The 23,435-nt window shown below is 41.6% G+C and overlaps 1 long non-coding RNA gene across 1 annotated transcript; it reads left to right on the top strand.

Moving 5' to 3' along the window:
• Window positions 1-8,228: 8,228 nt before the first annotated feature.
• Window positions 8,229-13,383, top strand: LOC148149176 (uncharacterized). The gene is made up of 2 exons (XR_015758194.1): window positions 8,229-8,356; window positions 12,997-13,383. It is a non-coding gene; the product is annotated as an uncharacterized LOC148149176 (long non-coding RNA).
• The last annotated feature ends 10,052 nt before the right edge of the window (window positions 13,384-23,435 follow it).

Raw genomic sequence — 23,435 nt, 5'->3', positions numbered from 1 at the left:
ACAGATACATCACAAGCTCTAGGTACCAAAAGATAATTTTGATCATGTGGGACTACCTTGAGCCTCACTTTCATAGATATTTCACCGGAGTGGGTAAGTATTGAAACCTTTCATGGCAGCAGCTGCCATATTCTATTGTTTAAAGATCTAAGAGCTACTTTAAACTGAGATAAAGTAAGTATGTAAGCTAAGTCAGGTAGTAAAGTGTCAGGTGGATAGAGTGGAACAGGGCAGTTTGTGTGTGAGGAGCAGGGTGCCAAGTCATGGTAGAAGGTGTACACCAGATTGGTGTGTGGGTAAGGTAAACGATACAGGTGCCAGATGAATGGAGTGATGGGCTAGCAGTTATAGAGTCATAAAGTCATAGAGATATACAGACACTTCAGTCCAACTTGTCCAGGCTGACCAGCTATCCTAAATAAATCTAGTCCCATTTACCAGCATTTGGTCCATATCCATCTAAACCCCTCCTATTCATATACCCAACCATAAGCGTTTTAAATGTTGTAATTGTACCAGCCTCCACCCCTTTCCCTAGCAGCTCATTCCATACATGTACCACCCTCTGCGTGAAAAGACTGCCCCAAAGTCCGTTTTAAATCTTTCCCCTCTCATCTTATAGCTCAAACCCCCCAACTCTGGTAGCATTCTTGTAAGTCTTTTCTGAACCCTTTCAAGTGTCATAATGTCCTTCCTTTAGCAGGGTGACCAGAATTGCATGCAATATTCCAATAATGGCCTAACCAATGTCCTGTACGGCTGCAACATGACTTCCCAACTCCTATACTCAATGCACTGACCAATAAACGCAAGCACAGCAAACGTCTTCTTCACTATCCTGTCTACCTGTGATACTACTTTTAAGGAATTATGAACCTACACTCCCCAGGTCCTGCCCTCATTTGCCTTTCCAAAATGCAGCACCTCATATTTATCTAAATTAAACTCCATCTGCTACTCCTCGGCCCATTGGCCCATCTGATCAAGATCTCATTGTACTCTGAGGTCACCTTCTTCACTGTCCACTATACCTCTAATTTTGGTGTCATCTGCAAACTTATTGTAAATGATGAAAAGGAATGGATCCGGCACTGATCATTGTGGCACTCCACTGGTCACAGGCCTCCAGTCTGAAAAACAACTCTCCACTACCTTTCTACCTTTGAGCTAGTTCTCCGTTCTAGTGGCTAGGTGTCCCTCTATTCCGTGTGATTTAAACTTGCTAACCAGTGTACCATGAGGAACCTTGTTGATCGCCTTACTGAAGTCCATATAGATTATATCCACTGCTCTGCCCTCATCAATCCTCTTTGTTACTTCTTCAAAAAACTCAATCAAGTTCGTAAGACACGATTTCCCACGCACAATGCCATGTTGACAATCACTAATCAGTCCTTGCCTTTCCAAATACATGTTGGGTTGGGAGATATGATAGCATGAGTGATGGGTTAGAGTGCCAGTTGACAGGGTGCCTGGTGGATGAGGTAGTAGGGTGTCAGATGGTTTAGTGACTGAGTGATCAGTGGGTAGAGTGGAAGTTCAGTTTGCAATAGTTTGGAGTAGATTGATGGCAGGTTGGACAGATTTTGGGGTTTGCAGAGAGTCAGGTTGGATCTGATCACATACTGTGACAGCGAAGAAGTTCGATGTGAGGTGGATGGTTCAAGTTGATTGGAGGTCAGGGATCAGTGGGTGTTGGTTTGGTGGCAGTGTTAGATGGGTTATTGAAATCAGGTTTGGAAGTCTAGTATGTTGGCGTCATTGTTGTGATGGATCTGTTGGCGGATTTGTGTGTGGGGTGAGTGGGGTGGAAGGTGCACTAGGCGTGGGAGTTAGGAGGGAAGTGTTGTAGAGCTGGTCAGATTCGGGCAAGGCATCTGGTACCCATGGCATGTCCAGGGTGCTGGTGGGTTGGGGGCTAGGTGTCTGTTGAAGACATCAATGGAGAGGTGACAATCGGGCTGATATAGGGGTGATGGTAATGTCGAGAGGTTTCAGGTGTTTGCATGGAGTCAGGAGGGGTGTTAGTTGTAGATTTCAGTTTAATAGTTTGGAAGGAGAGAGAGCATGTTTTGATTCTTCTAACATTTCCTGGACGACGCAAGTAAGAATGTTGGAACCTCCTGAAGTGTCCACATTGAACTTAGAGTTGGAGAAGTTTATGGAGGATTCCAATCACCGTGGAGGTTACAACATCCTGGTCAACTCCTTCTAAGTCAGTTTCATCAGAAATACCACATGGTCTCAATAACTACTTTAGTCACGCTTCAGCAACAACCATCTTCCTAACAGAAGATCTGAGCCAACATTAGTCAGAAGGAAAGAAGAATTGAGAAATTCCATTTACACAATTCTTATCATAATGCAGAAGTCTAAAGCTCTTTATTGATAATTAAGTGTATTTTATCAAGTAAAGTATTTCCTTTTTTGATAATTCTATGGATAGCTTGTTAGTCTATATTATTAATTCTCTGTGGAAGTCAATAAATGATTCCACAGCATTGAATCTAGGATGATTATGTTTGTGGTGGAGTTTGTTTGTAGATCTGACTGAACATGCGAGGTGAATTTGTCAGAATGTCCTCATTATACTGTAATCTCTACAGATGTTGCTGTTCTGACAGTTCTTCCTCTGGCTGTAAATTGTGGTGTTGGGGTGAGAGGTGGTGCTGAATGAATCTTATTTATTTTGTTATTATGTGATGGTGACTAGTAAATGATTCACTTTGTTGTAATACCCCAACAGTATGTAACAAACATATTTATTCATCCCAAGTAATAAATGACTCCCAAATTCCAAAACAAAGCTTTTCTGAATAAACTTGCCAACAGTTTAACACCATACATTCAATATAATGTTCATGTAATTTTAATTCATCCAGTATCATCACTGTCTTCAAACTCAACATTTGCTAATATTGTTTCTGAATGATAATTTAAGGTTTAAATGACTTTGTATAATCAGCAAGCAGTACATTCAGTCCAATGATATCCATTGTTGGGGGAATACAATGACCCAAGAAACATGAGAAAAATGAGAAGTTTGTGAACAAGACCAAATTGATTAATTTGAATTTTGAACTGAACAATTTAAATCTCTGCATCATCCAGTGAATTTGCAGTATGTAAAAAAAGAGTCATTTGGGTTTTAGAAAGAGGTCAAAAATTGTGATACCTAGTTAACACAAAATATTAATGAGAAGAGTCATTAGAAATATCAGAAATTGTGCCATGGACATTCTACCCTGACAGAACACTGGAGCAATACAAGACCTGTCAACTATAGTATTTGGTATTGGCAGCAGTAACACTTGCCATCACACCAGTGATAGTGGTCCTAGCACTAGTAATGATAATATGAGTCTGCAACAGCAGGTGTTGTTATCACTGATGCTATTATTGCAGTTGCTGCCTTGACAGATTCTCTATGTTTTCAGAGTGTTATGAAAGCCTGTATGGTTGGGAGTTTGTGAGGCAGCAAACATATCTGCTAATATCATTATGTCACTTATTTAAGAATCAATATTTTAATCAACAATGCATGACTATAATACACTAAAGAAGAAATGCACAGCACAAAAATAACAATTCATGTAATAAGAAGAGTAACTACTGCCACTTCTCCAACCCATATGGCTTCCATGCTCAAGTTTACTGGATCCCAACTGCAATCCTCCTCATACTGAGGATAACATATCCTTTTTATCCTATGTATAACAAAAACTTTTGTACACTAAGAAAGTCATACATTTTTTGAAAGAGTGCTCTCTAAATAGTCTTGAATATTTTTTCACACTATGCAATTTTTGAAGCTTCTTTTGTAAGGTGTAGCAAAAATATCAAATCATTTTAGTTGGAGTAATGAGCTGTAATTTCTTTTCGATTCCATTAATTGCAGGAAAGGTAATTAAAGATGTGTCTTAATATTGTGCAATTAAATTTACATATTGATGTGAAATCAAAATACAAAACTCACCACTTGATGGCAGTATTGTTATTGTTAAGACTCAACTAGTTTTTAAAAAATCAACCGCTTCAGAGATTTCATGACACACATTTGAATCAAGTGGAACTTAAATCTGCGCCTCCTGGCTCAGAAATAGGGACACTGCATGAGGTAGGAACACCACATTTTTCCACTTGTGGGGCATGGGTGTCACTAACTGGGCCATCATTTATTGTCCATCTCTAGCTGCCCCTGAGAAGGTGGTGGCAAGCTGCCTTCTTGATACCTCTGCAGTCCATGTGCTGTGGGTAGACTCACAATGCCATTACAGAGAGAATTTTAGGATTTTGACCCAGTGACAGTGAAGGAGCGGCAATATATTCCTCGTCAGGATGCTGGAGGGGAATTTGCATGCAGTGGTGTTCCTATGTATCTATTCCTTTGTCCTTGTAAATGACAGTGATAATGAATTTGGAAGGTGCTGTGTAAGAATCTTTAATGAATTTCTGCAGTGCATCTTATAGATAGTACACACTGCTGCTACTGACCGTCGGGGGTGGAAGGAGCGGATGTTTTGTGGATGTGGTGCCAATCAAGCAAGCTGCTTTGACCTGGATGGTATTAAGTTTCATGAGTATTTTTAGAGCTGCATTTTCCAAGCTGCGTGGCTGTATCTGCAGCTGCTCTAATATTCCAACATCAACACACCAGTTGCGACATTGGCTTCCAGTTCTGGAAATCATTGGAGTGCACGGGTCTCGGAGGCCTGTGCAGCCAGTAAGAAAATTCAAGTGTACGCTGCCCCAGGGATATTGATAGTAGGGGATTTATTGATGATAATTTCATTGAAAGTCAAAGAACGATGGGTAGATTGTTTGTTATTGTGGATAGTTATCGCCTGGCATTTGTGTGGCATGAATGTTACTTGCCACTTGTCAGCCTGACTGCTTTAATATCTGAGGAGTCATGAATGGTACCGAACATTGTTCAAACATCAATGATCATCAGCTTGTTGAAGCAGCTGAAGATGGTTGTGCCAAGGTAACTACCCTGCGTAACAGGATTCTTGTGGTGCTGTGGTTATGTCCCTACATCTCGGTCAGGATGCCTGAGTTCAATTCCTACCAACTCCAGAGGTATATATGACATCTCCAAACAGGTTGATTAGAAAACATCACCCTGAGAAATTCCTGCAGAGATGTCCTGGAGCTGAAATGTCTGACTTCTAACAACTAACACCATCTTCCTTTCTGCAAGGTGTGACTTCAATCAGTGGAGAGCTTTCCCCTGATTCCCATTGAATCCAGTTTGATTTGATTTATTATTATCACATGTACTGAGGTACAGTGAAAAGTTTTGTTTTGCATGCAGTGCGGGTAGATCATACCACACAAAGTGCATTAGGGTAATAGAACAGAGCAAGGAATACTATGTTAATGGCTGCAGAGAAGATGCACAAAAAGCAAAATCAACATTAAATTTAAACTTTGAGAAGTCCATTCAGAAGTCTAATAACAGCAGGGAAGAAGCTGTTCTTCAATCTTGTTTTGAATCTTGAAGATGTTTTTGTTTTGCTAGGGCTCCTTACTGCCACACGAATTCCTTGGCCGTAATTAGTCTAAAATGACAGAGTTACATTAAATACAAACTTTTAGCATATTTAATGTAAAGAATTCATTGTATAGAGATTAAATATAACTTAATTGATTTTTGTTACTATCTCAGCAGCTAGGTAGTGGAAGTGGGTTAGGAAGCATATTAATAATTCAAAATTCATGAACTCAGATTGTAGTCCTACAATGTAATTCCTAACCATAAAATTCAATTTGATACTGCAAATTCAAAGTTATGGAACCAGAATTGCAATTATTTTCGCATAACAATTCCACATGAGCTTTTTGCATGTATTTCAGAGTTATTGTACTAATTGATCATTGTTCTATATGATTACTACATATGGATTGCAGGAATCTAAGCAAACACAATATCTATCAGGGTCTTTAATCTCAATTCAAAGACCTGACTACTAAAGTTTTTTCTTCTTACTTTGACAGTAAAAAAGGAAATTTCAGGGAGTAAAGTAATCATATTTGACTAATGTTTATAATAGTATTGCTCCACTGAATTGCAAACTTTCTTGGATTTATTGCAGTGACGCAAAGCAACATATTTTCTTCCATTGTTTTCAGCTTGGCTGGCCAGTATAGTTTAATAGAAAATCTATCATGATCGGAATTGGGTGCAGGGCTGGTTCAGCTAATTTAAAATCTGAATTGCAAATTTTCTTGTGTCGTCTGTGCCATTGATGCTATTTTACATATTGTCTGATGTAGTGGGATTGATAATTTTGTTTCTGGCAAAACAAAAAGCATCAAGCCTCTTGCCTGTCTGGTTTGGATTCCAGCACCTGCAGTTTTTTTTGTCTCTCATCCCCAGTACCTCAGCAGTCAGTGTCTATTGATATACCAAGTATAATCAAAATCAATTAGACCCTTAAAGGAGGACTCTAATCTGAGAAAACCAAATTAAAGAAATGTTTCCTGGGCAGATAATACACATTATCAGTGATAAATGATATATCAACCTCCCATTGCCTGGACCTGTTGATGACCAGTTTGGCCAGACCAAGCAATAGGTTATTGAAAAGGTCCTTCAATCTGCCCACCTCTTCTACCAGGCAAATAAAGATCAGGAGGATGGGGCTGAAAGCACAACCAAAATTGAAGAATCAATCTCTTCAAATAGTGGAATAAGCTATAGGAAGCTCATGCTATATACATATGGGACGAGGGAAGACGAGTATTATCACTGGATTGTTAATCCAGAGAACCACGTAACGTTCTGGGAACCTGGGTTCAAATCCCATTACAGCAAATGGTGGAATTTGAATTCAATAAAAATATGAAATTAAGAGTCGAGTGATGATGATGAATCCATTGTCAGTTGCCAGAAAAATCCATCTTATTCACTAATGCCCTTTAGGGAAAGAAATCTGTCATTCTTACCTGATCTGACATATGACACATGATACCCACAGCAATGTGGCTGACTCTTAATTGCCCTTTGGGCAATTAGGAATGGGCAATAAATGTTGGGTCTAGCCAGTGATGCCCTCATTTCATGAAGAAACTTTAAAAATCAGACAAAAGGCACGAAAAGCATAAGCGGCCTTGGCAAATGTTAAAGTACAAATTTGAGACAGCCCAGAGAACTCAACCTGTAAGCCTCTCTCATGGTTCATCCCGGAGATCGTACTCTTTGGTGGTCTGGAATTAAAAAAACTCTTAAAGACAGTTTAGTTTAATTTTAATCATCCCCTTCATTTACTAATAGCATCCCTGTTACAACATAACACTGATACCAATAAGTCAAGCTAACTGGATTCTATTAATCCAGGCGAGTAGAAATTGCTCGTCTTTCAAGAGCCCTGGCCAGCTACTCCGTCGTACTATCAAAAACAGACTATTTTTATACACAGGTTTACAAAGGCTTTACTGTCACAAACACAAAAATTAACGAAAGCACTACGTGTTCTGAACTAGACAGATAATAGTGAAGGACAATAATTCAGGAGAGAAGTTAATTTGATAAGGAGTTTTGTTCCGAGGTCAGAATTAAACATTTTTTTAATTAATTTCACAAAGGCACAGCCATGATGTTATCACTCAGTGTCTTGTTTATACAGATTCGCTGATGTTAAGGCAAATGTTCTTAATTATCTTATCTTCCCTGCATACCATTTTCTAGTATGCAGGAAATGTGTTCTTTAATTCAAAATTACATTTTAGTCTAAATGTTTAAGGACAACACTTAAGGGGATAAACTTTCTCATTCCCTCCTTTTGTCATTTCATTGACAACTACATAGCTAAGTCCATTTAGTCGATTTGTATTCTTAATAAGTCAAGTGCCTCCTCTGGTGAGTCATCATCTAGAGGAGCAGAGTCTGAAAGATACTGGATTTCAGCATGGGAGTTCGGGCATGGAGGTACAGGAGTAGATAAAGGTTGATTAACCAGATTCCTCTTTGTCTTAGGTGAAAAGCAATGTACGGTCTATTTAATGTATAAGTAGATGACAATGTATATTCCTAGGATGAGACCAAGGACTATCAGTACATCCGACATGATCCATCTGTATAGTGACTACAGCCAGCAAGTAATACTCCATCCACATGAATCGGATGACAGTGGGGCAGGTATCTTCCCTGCTTCTTGTTGACAACATCTGTGTCGTCTGAAATATCCTTTGAGAAATCATCGATGTAGGTGCAACATTCCAGGCCAATGACTGAACAAGTGCCTCCTTCTTCCACAAGGAGGAAATCCATCACGAGCCGATTTTGAAGCGTCATCATCCAGGTCTCCTATAACTCTTTGTTCACCAGCTTCAGAGGGTGGGCAGTGAGTTGGTAAGTTTTTCGATGTCATACACAAGTTGTGAAACTTGGTTGGAGAATCTGAGCTACATGGAGAGGCTGAACAGGCTGGGGTTGTTTTCCCTGGAGCGTCTGAGGCTGAGGGGTGACCTTATAGAGGTTTACAAAATTATGAGGGGCATGGATAGGATAAATAGACAAAGTCTTTTCCCTGGGATCGGGGAGTCCAGAACTAGAGGGCATAGGTTTAGGGTGAGAGGGGAAAGATATAAAAGAGACCTAAGGGGCAACCTTTTCACGCAGAGGGTGGTATGTGTATGGAATGAGCTGCCAGAGGATGTGGTGAGGCTGATACAATTGCAACATTTAAGAGGCATTTGGATGTGTTTCTGAATAGGGAGGGTTTGGAGGGATATGGGCCAGGTGCTGGCAGGTGCGACTAGATTGGGCTGGGATATCTGGTCGGCATGGACGGGTTGGACCGGAGGGTCTGTTTCCATGCTGTACATCTCTATGACTCTATGAGGTCACTTGTCTGAACCAGGGCCATCTCAACATCCCAGTAAGGAATAAGATCTCCCAGCAATCTGCACCACCAGGTTTGTTGATGGAAGAAGCTGCTTTTGTTTTTCCTCTACTTTATGTTCCGTACTGATTCACATGTTGGTGGGCATTCTATTCATCATCTACTTCAGGTACTTCATGGTGGAGGGTAAAAAATGGTAAGGTGTATACTAGGGCACAACGTCCGTACCAGTCATTGGGTAAATATGGGTCGGCTTTGTTTTCGCATGGAAATGAAGGCTAAAAGGAGATCCAAGGGTGCACTTCTGTGAGTGAATGACGAGTTCACTCAGAGCCAGTACTGAATCTTGTAAACAGTGGGTGCTTTCGAACGTTTGGTTGTCCAAGTGTATTAACGGATGGGGAGTAGGAGTACGAACAGTGTCTTTGATAATATTTTTACACAGTTTTTGTTTCACTTACCCCATTTCGTGGGTACCGCAAAGTCTTTCAATGCACCATTCTAACAACCGAACAACGTTGGTGTTGAATCCTTTAGGTTTGTTAGTGCATTTCATATAGCGACGCACTTCTTCTACCGAATGGGTTTTTCCATCACAAATGAGAACACTGATTAGGCCACTTTTGGAATATTATTTGCAGTTCTGGTCCCCTTCCTATCGGAAAGATGTTGTGAAATTTGAAAGGGTTCAGAAAACATTTACAAGGATGTTGCCAGGGTTGGATGATTTGAACTGTAGGGAGAAATTGAATAGGCTGGAGCTGTTTTCCCTGGAGTGTCAGAGTAGGAGGGGTGACCTTATAGAGGTTTATAAAATCATGTCAAAGTCTCTTCCCTGGGGGTAGGTGAGTCCAGAACTAGAGGGCATAGGTTTAGATGAGAGGCAAAAGATATAAAAGAGACCTAAGGGACAACGTTTTCACGCAGAGGGTGGTACATGTATGGAATAAGCTGCCAGAGGAAGTGGTGGAGGCTAGTACTATTGCAACGTTTGAAAGGCATCTGGATGTGTATATGAATAGGAAGGGTTTGGAGGGATATGGGCTGGGTGCTGGCAGGTGGGACAAGATTGGGTTGGGATATCTATTGTAATGATGTTACTGATAAATAGATGGGATTAGATGAAGAGGTTTGGCAGAGGCTGACATGGTGCAGGATCAAATTAAACTGGTTCTATATTGTGAAGACTATAACATTCACAGTGATGGCTATTTTATATTGTGGCCTCAATGAAGTTTGCAGATGATACCAAAATTGGAAGTGTAGTGGACAGCGAAGAAGGTTGCCTCAAATTAAACAGGATCTGGACCAGATTGGCCAATGGGCTGAGAAGTGGCAGATGGAGTTGAACTCAGATGAATGCGAGGTGCTGCATTTTGGGAAAGCAAATCTTAGCAAGACTTATACACTTCATGGTAAGGTCCTAGGGAGTGTTGCTGAACAAAGATATCTTGGAGTGCAGGTTCATAGCTCCTTGGAAGTAGAGTCACAGGTAGATAGAATAGTGAAGAAGGCGTTTGGTATGCTTTCCTTTATTAGTCAGAGTATTGAGTACAGGAGTTGGGACGTCAAATTGTGGCTGTACTGGACATTGGGTAGGCCATTGTTGGAATATTGCATGCAATTCTGGTCTCCTTTCTATCGGAAAGATGTTGTGAAACTTGAAAGGGTTCAGAAAAGATTTACAAGGATGTTGCCAGGGTTGGAGGATTTGAGCTATAGGAGAGGCTGAACAGACTGGGACTGTTTTCCCTGGAACGTCAGAGGCTGAGGGGTGACTTTATAGAGGTTTACAAAATTATGAGGGCCATGGATAGAGTAAATAGGCAAAGTCTTTTCTCTGGGATCGGAGAGTCCAGAACTAGACAGCATAGGTTTAGGGTGAAAGGGGAAAGATATAAAAGAGACCTTCGGGGCATCTTTTTCACGCAGAGATTGGTGCTTGTATGGAATGAGTTGCCAGAGAAGGTGGTAGAGGTGGGTAAAGTTACCACATTTAAAAGGCAACTGAATGGTATTTGAATAGGAAGAATTTAGAGGGATATGGGAGTTAGACTGAAGGGTCTGTTTTCATGCTGCAAATGACTTTGAAATGATGCCTAGGGCAGACTATTGCTCTCTGGGTAGAGTGACCAAGCCATGCTAGGTTATTGTTGCAGTTGAGCTTAGTCAGACTGTTAAAATATGGTCAGGCTGGTATCAGGCACAGGGAGGGATAGCCAACATGGCTTTGTGCATGAGAAATCATGTCTCACAAACTTGATTGAGTTTTTTGAAAAAGTAACAAAGAGGATTGATAAGAATAGAGTGGTAGATGTGACCAATATGGACTTCAGTGAGGCATTCGACAAGGTTCCCCATGGGAGACTGGTTAGCAAGGCTAGATCTCATGTAATACAGGGAGAACTAGCCATTTGGATACAGAACTGGCTCAAAAGTAGAAGACAGAGGGTGGTGGAAGATTGTTTTTTCAGACTGGAGACCTGTGACCAGTGGAGTGCCACAAGGATCAATGCTAGGTCCACTATTTTTCATCATTTATATAAATGATTTGGATGTGAGCATAAGAGGTATAGTTAGTAAGTTTGCTGATGACACCAAAATTGGAGGTGTAGTGGACTGCAAAGAAGGTCACCTCAGATTACAATGGAATCTTGATCAGACGGGCCAACGGGCTGATGAGTGGTCGATGGAGGTTAATTTAGATAAATGTGAGGTACTGCATTTTTTGGAAAGCAAATCTTAGCAGGACTTATACACTTAATGGTAAGGTTCTAGGGAGTGTTGCTGAACAAAGAAACCTTGCAGTGCAGGTTCATAGCTCCTAGAAAATAGAATCACAGGGAAATAGGATAGTGAAGAAGGCATTTGGTATGCTTTCCTTATTGGTCAGAGTATTGAGTAAAGGAGTTGGGAGGTCATGTTGCAGCTGTACAGGACATTGATTAGGCCATTGTTAGAATATTGCATGCAATTCTGGTCTCCTTCCTTTCGGAAAGATGTTGTGAAACATGAAAGAGTTCAGAAAAGATTTACAAGGATGTTGCCAGGGTTGGAGGATTTGAGCTATAGGGAGAGGTTGAATAGGCTGGGGCTGTTTTTCCTGGGGCATCGGAGGCTGAGGAGTGACCTTATAAAGGTTTATAAAATCATGAGGGCATGGATGGGATCAATAGACAAAGTCTGGGGTGGGTGAGTTCAGAACTAGAGGGCCTAGGTTTAGGATGAGAGGGGAAAATATAAAAGAAATCTAAGAGGCAATCTTTTCATAGTCTCCCAATCTCACTACTGCTTGCACATGTTCTCTCATTCACTAATTCCCCTGACACCACTAACCATGTATGCCCTCTGTGCTGCTATTCACTTACCCAGGACACCTGCCCACCTGCACCAACAGTAACAGCTTTCATTTCCCATTATACCGCCTCTTTGCCATTCCAGGTGAAAAGCAGCCCACAAAGGATGAAAGAGTAGAGATGGGTGGTACGTGTATGGAAGGAGCTGCCAGAGGAAGTGGTGGAGGCTAGTACAATTGCAACATTTTAAAAGGCATCTGGATGGGTATTTGAATAGGAAGGGTTTGGAGGGATATGGGCCAGGTGCTAGCAGGTGGGGATAGATTAGGTTGGGATATCTGGTTGGCATGAATGAGTTGGACCAAAGGGTCTGTTTCCGTGCTATACATCTGTACGACTCTATGGTGGGCATGGACATGTTGGACCGAAGAGTTTGTTTCCGTGCTGTACATCTCTATGACACTATGATTCTATCATAGAGTCGTTGTTGCCTTTAGTGACATTGGAAGCATCAGAGGAGTAAACAGAATATTTGATAATTGCCAATTGAGAGGGAAGTTGAATAGCACTGAGGAGATTAGCAACATAGGCAGCATTGATGAGGTAAGGAAGCCGCGCTGACCAAAATCATGGGCACATCCAAAAGAGTAGCAGGAATCAGTATAGATATTAGCTGAATTCCTTCAGCAAGTATGCAGGCATGGGTGAGCAGCTTGCTGGGTGGAACAGGGTGGGTCGACAGAATAAGCTTCTAATGTATGTGACAAAGTGACAATCGCATATCCTGACATGCGTTTGCCCTCTGGAGAGATACAAGATGAACCATTGATAGTCTATCTCATACGCTGCAGGCAAGGATGCCCTGAGGCATGGTACTTTGGCGAGACCATACAGAGGCTACAGCAATGGATGAATGGACACCTCAGATCAACAGACAGGTGTGTTCCCTCCCAGTTGAAGAACACTTGAGCAGTCCAGGACATTCAACCTCGGACCTTCAGGTGACCATCCTCCAAGGCGGACTTCAGTACAGGCAACAACGAAATGTGGCCGAGCAGAGGCTGATAGCCAAGTTCGGTACCAGGATCTTGGGTTCTGTTGCACTACAGGTGACCCCATTGCATCACACACACACACACACACACACACACACACACACACACACACACACACACACACACACACACACACACACACACACACACACACACACACACACACACACTCATAGACTTAAACCTCTTTACACTCAAACACCCTCTCACAGACACTCATAAGCCCCCCACCATACACACACGGACACATACACATGTAAGCTTGTGGGATGAATTTATAATTGCAGAATTACATTTTACTTTGCTCAAAAACTGTATGAATCCATGTAAGATTCTGTAAATCTGTTTTTTAGATTAGCATCAGTCTGATTATTGTGGCACAGACAGCCTCACAGGGAGTTAAAACCTTCAATACCTTATCTGGGCCGATATGACATCAATTGTTAAAGTACACTTGAGAATGTAACTTTTAAAAAGGTTTTGCGATTTACATACGAAAGAACTGAAACCAACATGGTCAACATGAGAGACTTAACAAACGATCCGGGTCTTTTTCAATATATAATTTCAGTTACATCACACTGTAAACTTTTGCTATAAATTCTGTGTCTTACAATCTTATTCCCCACAATCACCTGATGAAGGAGCAGCGCTCTGAAAGTTTGTGCTTCCAAATAAATCTGTTGGACTATAATCTGGTGTTGTGTGACTTTTAGTTTAGTAATAAGGTCATTTCTGAGAACCCAATCATGGGGCGGATCAGGCAATTCAAGAAGTTCCTCCTGCAGGAATGTGGCGGGGTTAATGTTGGAGCAGTATTTAAAGGAGAGAAACGGATTCAGAAGTAATGAAATCTCATAGCAACTGAGATGTGCCATAGTGAGGTGCTGATTATGTTTAGAGGTAAGTAAGGACACTGCAGAATGGGAGGTACAGACTTCTATATTTTGATGTAAAGTTATATTAGAGGCAGCCACTATCATAGTATGGATGGCAGGGAGAATCTGGGTGCAGGAAGGCATATCCTGAGCAACAGGGTCAAGCTTAGTAGAATAAAATCCAACAGGGCGCCAAAAGGAGCCAAGTTGCTAGGCAAGAACAGCTGTAGCACAGGTGTCAAGGATGGAAAAGGATTTTGCGCTGAAAAGAGGCAACCTACTGAGGTCTCTGGGGAGGGCGATCAAGGGGTTGCCAGCTGCTTCCACTCCAGCCATCATAATCATAAACTATGCTAATCTTGTCACATTTGACTTTGGTATACAATGCTGTCCAAGGCAGTTCTGGATAGAAATTGGGAGCATTCTAACATACAACACCTTAGTCTATTTCCACTCTCCTGAAAATCAGCTGCTCAAATTAACTAGACAAGAGATGGTCTCTTCAAGGGACATGAGGACAAAAATCTAATCTTCAAAAGAAACTTACAAAATGTAAATTTAAAAACTTGTTTTTTTTAATATAAAGAAGCATTTCCAGGGGTGAGAATTTACTTCAGTCCTTTCATAACCCCTAGTTGCAGGAGGCGTCAAATGAACACCACATGCTCCCTCTCCAGGTTCACCTGGGAATGGATGTAACCATGTAAGAGCCAATCGGGTGCAATGATGCCATCCACAACTTGCTTCTTAGACCAGTTAATGGACATTTTGGCCAGTCCTAGGATCAGACCAATGAGGAGGTCTTCCAGTCTGTCTGAGCTCTTTTGCACAAGTTACCATAAAGGGCAGAAGTGCAAGCAAGAACTTGAGGAATCAAAAATGAAATGTGTGATGACTGGTGGTGGTTTAATCTGAGGGTCACCACACCTCAGGTGAAAGGGTTGGTTGAGAAGAAGAAAACTTCATGATAAGCTCAGCTGATGCAGGAATTGAATCCATACTGTTGGTGTCACTCTGCTTTTCAAACCAGCCACCTGAACATTTGGGGTTTGATTATACATCCAACCTCTGCAGTGCCCACCATTTGTGCAATGTCTGCAGTGTACCAGAGGACATTGTATGCTCCTTTGCCGAGGACACCCAGATGTGAACATAACCACAGAAGAAAGGAAGTCACTTGGGTATAATGGGCCACTACAGGGCTATTATGGCCATCTTAGCCAAGCACTGGAGCAGACTTGCAAGGAGGTCCTCAGCTTTGCTTGCCCTTCCCCACTCCAATTGCTCAAAGGTCAGCAGCCTGGGGGAGAAATACAAACTAAATTTTAAGAGTGACACCCTCTGATAATGAAAAAGGGACTCTAGCCTCTTGCAAGCATAGAGTGCAGACTACAGAAAAAAAACAAGTGAAGTTCACAAACCACCTGAATAGGACTGCCGCATGGAAAACCCTCCATGTCACATTCTTGATAGATAAGGGAAGGACTCTTCAATGCAAGAAGTATACGAAATAAGGTAGGTGAACTTGCAGCGTGGGTTGGTACCTGGGACTTCGATGTTGTGGCTATTACGGAGACATGGCTAGAACAGGGACAGGATTGGCTGTTGCAGGTTCCGGGATTTAAATGTTTTAGTAGGTTTAGAGGTGGGGGTAAAAGAGGGGGAGGTGTGGCATTGCTTGTCAAAGATAGTATTACAGCGGTGGAAAGGACGATGGATGAGGACTTGCCATCTGAGGTAGTTTGGGCTGAGGTTAGGAATAGGAAAGGTGAGGTCACCCTGTTAGGAGTCTTTTACAGGCCTCCTAATAGTCCTAGAATCATTGAAGAAAGGATTGGGAAGGTGATTCAGGAGATGAGTGACAGTAATAGGGTGGTTGTTATGGGGGACTTTAACTTTCCTGATATTGATTGGGAAAGCTATAGCTCAAGTTCGTTAGATGGGTCAGTGTTTGTTCAATGTGTGCAGGAGAGTTTCCTGACACAATATGTAGACAGGCCAACAAGAGGTGAGGCCATACTGGATTTGGTTCTGGGTAACGAACCAGGCCAGGTGTTAGAATTAGAGGTAGGTGAGCACTTTGGGGATAGTGACCATAATTCGGTGATTTTTACACTCGTGATGGAGAGGGATAAGTGTGTACTACAGGGCAAGAATTATAGCTGGGGTAAGGGAAATTATGATGCGGTGAGGCATGACTTAGGATGTGTGGCTTGGAAAAGTAGACTCCAAGGCAAGAGTGTAAATGATATGTGGAACTTGTTCAAGGGGCAACTATTGAGTGTCCTTGATAATTATGTACCTGTCAGGCAGGTAGGAAAGGGTCGTGCGAGGGAGCCGTGGTTTAATAAGGAATTGGAATCCCTTGTTAAATGGAAGAGGGCGGCCTATCTCAAGATGAGACGTGAAGGTTCAATTGGGGCGATTGAGAGTTATAGGGTAGCCAGGAAGGACCTGAAGAGAGAGCTAAAAGCAGCAAGGAGGGGACACGAAAGGTCCTTAGTAGATAGGATTAGGGAAAACCCTAAGGCTTTCTATAGGTATGTTAGGAATAAAAGAATGACTAGGGTAGGAATAGGTCCAGTCAAGGATAGTAGGGGGAAGTTGCGTGTGGAGGCGGAAGAGATTGGGGAGACACTGAATGAATACTTTTCTTCAGTATTCACTCAGGAACAGGGCATTGTTGTCGATGAGAATACTGAGGCACAAATAAGTAGAATGGATGGCTTTGAGGTATGTAGAGAAGAGGTGTTGGAAATCCTGGAAAAGGTGAAAATAGATAAGTCCCCTGGGCCTGATGGCATTTATCCTAGGATTCTCTGGGAAGCAAGGGAGGAGATTGCAGAGCCATTGGCCTTGATTTTTATGTCCTCTTTGTCTACAGGAGTAGTCCCAGAAGACTGGAGGATAGCAAATGTGGTTCCCTTGTTCAAAAAGGGGAGTAGGGATAGCCCTAGTAACTATAGGCCGGTGAGTCTCACTTCTGTTGTGGGCAAAGTCTTAGAGAGAATTGTAAGGGATAGGATTTATGCACATCTAGATAGGAATAATGTGATCAAGGATAGTCAGCATGGTTTTGTGAAGGGCAAGTCGTGCCTCACAAACCTTATTGAATTCTTTGAAAAGGTGACGAAGGAGGTTGATGAGGGGAAAGCGGTAGATGTGGTATATATGGATTTTAGTAAGGCGTTCGATAAGGTTCCCCATGGTAGGCTACTGCAGAAAATACGGAGATATGGCATTGAGGGTGAGTTGGAGGTTTGGATTAGGAATTGGCTGGATGGAAGAAGACAGAGGGTAGTAGTTGATGGCAAAGTTTCTTCATGGAGTGCCGTCACTAGCGGTGTTCCGCAAGGATCTGTTTTGGGACCATTGCTGTTTGTCATTTTTATAAATGACCTGGAAGAGGGGTTAGAAGGTTGGGTGAGCAAGTTTGCGGATGACACGAAAGTCGGAGGAGTTGTTGACAGTGAGGAAGCATGTGGCAGGTTACAGCAGGATATAGAGAAGCTGCAGAGCTGGGCAGAAAGGTGGCAGATGGAATTCAATGTAGCTAAGTGCGAGGTGATTCACTTTGGGAAGAATAACAAAAAGATGGGGTACTGGGCTAATGGTCGGATACTTGGTAGTGTGGATGAGCAGAGGGATCTTGGTGTCCATGTACACAGATCTCTGAAAGTTGCCACCCAGGTAAATAGTGCGGTGAGGAAGGCATATGGCGTACTGGCTTTTATTGGTAGAGGAATTGAGTTCCGGAGTCCTGAGGTCATGATGCAGTTGTATAAGACTCTGGTACGGCCGCATCTGGAATATTGTGTGCAGTTTTGGTCGCCATACTATAGGAAGGATGTGGAGGCATTGGAACGGGTGCAGAGGAGGTTTACCAGGATGTTGCCTGGTATGAAAGGAAAATCGTATGAGGAAAGACTGAGGCACTTGGGGCTGTTTTCACTAGAGAAAAGAAGGTTTAGGGGTGACTTGATTGAGGTGTACAAGATGATTAGGGGGTTAGATAGGGTCGACAGTATGAACCTTTTCCCGCGTATTGAGTCGGGTATTACAAGGGGGCATAGCTTTAAATTAAGGGGGGGTAGATATAGGACTGATGTTAGGGGTAGGTTCTTCACTCAGCGAGTCGTTAGTTCATGGAATGCCCTGCCAGTAACAGTGGTGGACTCTCCCTCTTTATGGGCATTTAAGAGGGCATTGGATAGGTATATGGAGGATAGTGGGTTAGTGTAGTTTAGGTGGGCTTGGATCGGCGCAACATCGAGGGCCCAAGGGCCTGTACTGCGCTGTATTCTTCTATGTTCTATGTTCTATGACTCCTTGTAGAACAGTTCAGTCACCATAGAACGCTCTAAAAATCAAACTATTAAAAGGAAACTTCTATAAAATAAATTATCAATTTGGGTGGCAATGATGCACCCCCAGCTTTCACATTGGCCATTGCCCACAGAAAACCTCAGTTTCTATCTAGATTATAAGATCTTGAAGTTGAATTAGACCATTCGGCCCATTGAGTCTGCTCCACCATTCGATCATGGCTGATATGTTTCTCAACCACATTCTCCTGCCTTCTCCCTATAACTCTTGAACCCCTTACTAGTCAAGAACCTGTCTATCTCTGTCTAAAATACATTTAATGACATGGCCTCCATAGCCTTCTGCGGCAGAGACTTCCACAGATTCAAGACCCTCTAGCTGAAGAAATTCCTTCTCATCTCCATTAAAAGGCCATCCCTTCATTTTGAAGTTGTGTCCTCGGGTCCCAGTCTCCCCTACTAGTGGAAACATCTTCTCCACATTCACTCTATTAGAAATCCATCAGTCAAATTAAGCCAAATCACATCAATGTAACAATTGGCCATAGACATAGGAAAGGAAGTAGACTATTCATCCCATGAATCTGCTCTGCCATTCATTGAGACCATGGTTGATCTGATTGTCCTTATATTTGCATTCCTGCCTTTTCCTCTGACCCTCCATTCCCTTACCGATTAAAAGTATGTCTATCTCAGGTATGAATAGAAGAGCATATCCTCTATTTATGCTCTTTTGAAATGCTGATAAACATCAAATTAACATAAGAACTAAGCTGTAAAGGGACAATAATCTCTTTATACTCTTTTGAAACTAATAGGCCAAATTAAAACAAATTAACAAAATGACAGCTCCTGACGACCATACTACCTAAGAGTAGATGTAGGCCATTCACCCCATGAGATCAGAGCTGATCTGATAATCGTCAATTCCTTTTTCCTACCTTTTCCCCATAATCTGTAACTCCTTAACCGATTAAAAATATGTCTATCTGGGAATCCAAGATGGTGGGGTCCTATTAGCATCACATTTGCTGGGCTCCATGCCACAACACCAACCCAACAGAGGTTGAACACGTCCCATTCACTTTACTGTGATTAAAAACACAGTAAAGGAGCTAGAAACCCGAGAAAAAACAACTTAACCTTTGTTCTTGCAGCTGGAGAATGCCAAAAAAAAGAACGAAGCTCATCTGGGCCCAGGGCCAATGCCCATCTCACTGAAGCAGCAGGCTTGTTTATTCACCAGACCCTGGTTGAGGATTTGGCCAAATTTCGTGGGGTCCTGGGGATGCAGTTTGAGGAAAAAATCAAAGAGAAGCTGGCTTCTATATCTGCTATGTTGCAAGACCTGGGAAAAAGGACCAATGAACCCAAGCACCGGGCTGCAGGGGTAGAAGCAGAGACTGATTCCTCCAAGAAACAGATTGAAGCCCTGGAAACACAGGTCCATGGTCTGTTGGATCTGGTAGATGATCTCAAAAACAGGGGCAGAAGAAAGAACTTACACGTTGTTGGCATACCAGAGGGCACAGAAGGTGAACAGCCAGTGGAGTTCTTCAAGAAGTGCTTCCGGAGTTCCTTAATTTTGAGGCTGAGAAGGGATGGCTAAGAGTTGAGAGAGTCGACCAGATCATGGAATGAAAGCCAGGTGTGGAGCAATGCCCACACCCTGTCATGGTAAGGTTCTATCATCATAAAGACAAGCAGAGTGTCATGGAAGCCTCTAGACCCCGGGGGAGGGATTCAAGGGTGTTAGTATGTGGCAGCTGCAGGGTCATGTTCTTTCAAGACTTCTCAGTGGCAGTGGTCCAGAAAAGGAAGCTCCACAATGGAGTCAAGAGGAGATTGAGAGAGCTTGAGATCCAGTATTCTCTAAGATATCCAGCAGTGCTTTGGATCAATCATAATGGATCCATACATTTGTTCGACTTGCCAGAGAAAGTGAAGAACTTTGTGAACACATTGACTTAAGTTGACTGGCCGAATAGGCGTAGAGGACAGAACTGTTCGGGTTTGTTCTTCTTTTAAAGGACTTGGTGGAGTCTCCTTTCTAGTAATAAGTTGGTTAAATGATGTCCAGTATTTATCTTTTATCTCTAAGTTATGTTAAGGGATGGGTGACATATTTATTTTTAGCTTACTTGTATACAGTACTAATCTTGCCCTTGGTGGGTTTTTTTTTCTCTACCAGGTGGTCGGTGTACGTGGCACGAACCTAGCTGGCAGGAGTTGAGAGGGTGGTTGAGATGGTTAGTTAGGGTTGTGGGATGTGTAGCTACCCCCTTTGAATAGGGGGTAAATTCCTCTAATCAGTGCCTTTAGTGATTTTTTGTTTTTCTGTTTTTGATGTTTATAGCTTTTTTAAGTTTTGTAAATTTGTTGGCTGTAGTTATTTTAGTCTGTGTAGTTTTTGGATTTTATGGATTCTTTTGCGTTAAAGCTCAGTGATCTATAGTTTGTGTTCTTCCTCTCTGGAGTCTAAATGGTGCTATAGAAAGTTATGGCTAAGGATGTGTTTAAGTCATGCACCTGGAATATTAAGGGGAGTCATTCACCGATCAAGCAGAAGAAGGAACTTGCCAGTCTTAAAAGGGAGAGGGTGGATGTTGCCTTATTAAAAGAAACACGTCTGGTTGATGCAGAGCATTTGAAACTGCAACAGAATGGGTATGACCGGGTTTATTTTTCATCTTTCAATACGAGGAGTAGAGGGGTGGCCATTTTAGTTAGAAAGAATTTCCCATTTAAGTTGTTAGAGTGTATTAAAGACACACGCAAGATTTGTAATCCTTAAAGCTTTGATATTTGGGGAAGAATACGGGATCTTAAATGTTTACTAACCCCCGGCGCACCCCCTTAGGTTCTTGACAGCACTTTCTAGACTGGTTAACCTTGCATCTTAGCATATTATCATAGGAGGGGATTTCAATTGTCTAATAGTCCCTACTGTGGACAGATTGCCCAAAGGCCCTCCGATATCTTCGTCAAAATTAAGGGGATTTATGTGCTGAATTGGGCTTGGTAGATGTTTGGAGGCACCTTTACCCTACTGGTAAGGACTTCACATTGTTTTCGAACACACATAAATGCTATACCAGGATTAATCTTTTTCAGACCCCCATAGCACATCTGGGTTTGGTGGCGTCATGTACAATTGGCAATATCACTATTTCTGATCATGCCCCAGTGTATTTAATGGTTAAGAGTAATGATACTGTGGTAGGCTCGAGGCACTGGTGACTGGACCCCTTCATCCTCAAGGATAGCAAGTTTATCGAATTCTTTTCTATTGAGTTCAGGGCTTTTTTAGATATTAATTCAGTTTTGGCCATTCATTCTCTGGGAAACAGCTAAAGCCTATGTGAGGGATGTCGTTATTTCCTATTCAGCCGGTAAGAAGCAGCAGATGGGTGAGCAGCAAAGTTTGCTTGAGACGTGTCTGAAAGTAGCTGAAGAGGCATACCTTGACAGGCCCTCACTGGTTAAACTGCAGAGGATCACGGTGCTTCGGTCTACATTGAACTCAATGGGAGATAATATCCCCACACACACCCTCTCAAGAAAAGGGCATCTGCCTCTCTTTGTTGAAGTACTTTTAAATAACCTGCTCAAACATATAATGGCACAGCTCTGCGGCAGATACGACATTAAAAAGTGACAGTCTCAAAGGCAACTATGCACTTGTTGTACTATTTGAAAGTAATCAATTTAGGTAAGTTAAACATTATGAATAAATTAACCCAGATTAGTTTATCTTTATACTATTTTGATTAAATCAATTAAATGAATTCACATACATAAAAATGTGACAAACCTCACCCCTTTATGGGACACAGTGGGAATAGAAACTCACAACATTTAGATTAATATTTGGTTTTGGGGAATAAACTTCATCTCCTCGGGTCCATCTCTCTAATGTTCTGGAAAGCCCATAAAAATACTTCAGGTACATTAATGAACATGGCCTTTACCTGTGTACTTTTAATTATTAAAGTATTGATAATTCCAGACTACTTTATATTGAATCCTTGGAGTGCATCCCTTCAGACTCAGTGGTAAGTGTTGTACTAACTGAGTCAAAGATGAGAAATGACCTTTTTTTAATGTTATGTGGAAAATATTGTAGATAAAGTTGGATGCTAAACTCAAGATTTGATTATCATGTTCTATCTAGCCTTAACTCTTGTTTGAACTTGGCTGCAACAATTGAGCTTTGTTAAGTTTCAACTGGTCTGCAGGATGTGAAACGTTGGAGCAGCTAAGTATTTTATTTCCTACAGAAGAAGAGTCTGTTAGGATTTTCCTGACCTAAAGAAGGAACATTTTTGTTGGCTGAAGAGCAACAAAGATAGCTATGAGAAAATGTACTGGATGTCTAGGCTGGAGAAAGAAATGAAACTGTGAGAAACACTAAGAGAGATAAAGAGGGAGAAACATGTTTATTTTATTTATTTTCACAGACGTTTCCAGGTATTTCAACTGCTTTCACATATTTTTGCAAGGGATTTACACCAATGGCTGTCAAATGGGCAGTCAAATAAGCAAGCCCAGGGAATCTCTGTAACTGTGTGTTACACACAATCATTGAACACTCTGATTATTGAATGGGTCAGTGATTTTGAGGATATGTGAAACCATTCTATGTAAGGAACTTTAAAAATAAAATTGACCCTAACATTTAAAATAGAGACCTAAACTATTTGTCATTATTATTAATAATAAATTATTTAGAAGGATGAAAAATATCTTAGAGAAACAACAATGTACAGTGCATTCAAAAAATTCAAGAAGCAGAGCAAATTGTGGCATGTTGTTCTATCTATGAAAATTTCCTTGCTCCCATCCAAAAATGTAATGAAGTAGAGAGCAGTCTTCAGTCAAGTCCAGAGCCAAATATGCCTGGGAATAAGATCCAAAACATTCAAAATTTAGCACATCAGAAAATCATAGGACATATAGACATTAAAATGCTTGCCTATTCTGCAATTTCTATCAATATACTCGTTTTAATAAGGCTAGGATTTATTGGGTA

The sequence above is a fragment of the Chiloscyllium plagiosum genome, unplaced genomic scaffold (genome assembly GCF_037043375.1).
Source record: "Chiloscyllium plagiosum isolate Xiang-an unplaced genomic scaffold, Cpla_swu_hap1 HiC_scaffold_9, whole genome shotgun sequence".
In the NCBI taxonomy this organism is placed as follows: Eukaryota; Metazoa; Chordata; class Chondrichthyes; order Orectolobiformes; family Hemiscylliidae; genus Chiloscyllium; species Chiloscyllium plagiosum.
This window is presented reverse-complemented; position numbering and strand designations above follow the sequence as displayed.